General features: G+C 38.5%; 1 long non-coding RNA gene across 1 annotated transcript in view; it reads right to left on the reverse strand.

The window, feature by feature from the left end:
• The window catches only part of LOC118477665, a 29778-nt gene that overhangs the window by 23860 nt on the left and 3985 nt on the right, over positions 1-1933 (reverse strand). The gene's annotated exons all lie outside the window — the stretch shown is intronic.

The raw sequence follows: 1933 nt of genomic DNA on the forward strand, positions 1-1933 counted from the left end.
GAGAGAGAGAGAGAGAGAGAGAGAGAGACAAAATTGCCAGAGGTTAGTCTACACAATGAATTCGGGAAAATGGCTCGAGAAGAGACGATATGGACTTATCTTTGTTCACTTGGCAACGACAAAAAGCAGGAAGAAGAAATGAAAATGCCATATTTATACTTTTATCTTACCCCCTCCCTTCTGCCTGTCTCCCTTCCTAACCCTGCCCCCGTGAAATTGATGTCATAATAGCCTGCACAATGTACATGATAGAACAATTAAGAAGCTACAACAATGTACAGTAAGCCATACTCGTGGCATCATGGTAAAACCAGGTTCTAGTCAAAATAATGAAATCGGAGAAATCGAGATTTTTCTGACCGTTGGCTTTTTTCGGGGGGTGGGGGTCGATTTATTTTTTCTCAGCACCTTTGCTGTCCGTTTACAAACACATTGTGGTGTGGATTTTACTGGGAGAAAAAACGTTGATTAAAGGCGCACAAAAAGTGTAACTTTTCGGTTTCCAATCGCACTCAAGCTTTGGAAGTCACCAAGATTTGGCGGCTATTTTCTCGCTAAATTTACGGCCTCATTCAATAGCTAGTACAAGTACCTCGAGACCTGGGTATTATTTTCAACAAACGCAAGGCAAATAAACAAGCTTTATGATTGTACTAATTACTCCATATGCCCAAAATTGACAAGCGCCTGATTCCACCGCGTTGTGACATATATAATATGCATGTAAATACAAACGACTTATAAACACGTCTTTGTTGGTCACCACTGTTCCCAGAATTCGGGGGCACGGTTCGAAGGTGGTGGTTAAAAAGATGCAGGAGTTGTTTGTTTACATTAGTCAGGGTTATTGTGTCTTGCTCAAGATCATGTTCCAGCACATCGTTCAACCATTTCTCTTACATTCCTTTTTCTTTCTGGAGCGCTTGAGCTAAACAGAAACAAGAAAAGCATAATGATGATAATAATAATGATAATAAAAGTAATAATAATAATAAAAGTAATAATAATAATAATGCTCACCCCCATGTGGCTTTAGGCGCTTCACAACAAAAATAAGATTAAAATTAGCCTTTCGTGCGTACAGGCCCATTATTCGTTCAACGATCCTTCTTAAAGCATATTAAACACCCATAATCTGTCAAAGAACGCATACACGCAATGACAATCCTGTGGCTACTGATAACACCTATTACCTAAAAAAAGATTCAAACTTGTTTTTAAAAATAAGATTTAAATAATGACTGTGTTTTTTAGACCAGACTTAATTGCACTCAAAATAGGTGCCTCTCTTAAATGCTGTGGGAGTGAGAGAATTCTACGCCGAGGGAGCAGCTGTTAAAACACCCTACTTCCATATTATTATTTTTTTAAAATTTCACAAGGCAGTCTTAAGCCGTCTTTTAGCAATAAGTGAACTGTAATTTTTGAAACTGAATATACACCTGTAGTAAATTAGAAAGATATTATCCCATTACCGGGTAATGCAACTTTGTAATAAATACGGGCCATAACAGAGCGCCGTTTTATAGCGGCAAAAGCAATGGTCTCGAATGTTCTCTTACACGAACAAGAACGTATCAATTATAATAACAACAATAACAGCAATATCGACACCACCACCACCAACAGCAACAGCAACAAAAACGTATCAGAAATGACTACATCAACATATTCATACCACATTTCCTTGTAAACAAAAATGTTTGGTCAATAATATTGCAGTACCGGATATTCATTTGATATTTTTTGTAGCGAAAAGCCAGTCTGGAGGAGCAGTTTTCGGACTGCTGTAGCCAAGACGTATCATGTTTGCCGTGACAAGAGTGAAACTTATGTACAATGTGTATTTGTGCTCTTGATTACGTGTGTGTGTGTGTGTGTGCGTGCGTGCGTGTGTGTGTGTGTGTGTGTGTGTGTGTGTGTGTGTGTGTGT

The sequence above is a fragment of the Aplysia californica genome, unplaced genomic scaffold (genome assembly GCF_000002075.1).
Source record: "Aplysia californica isolate F4 #8 unplaced genomic scaffold, AplCal3.0 scaffold00170, whole genome shotgun sequence".
Taxonomy (NCBI): Eukaryota; Metazoa; Mollusca; class Gastropoda; order Aplysiida; family Aplysiidae; genus Aplysia; species Aplysia californica.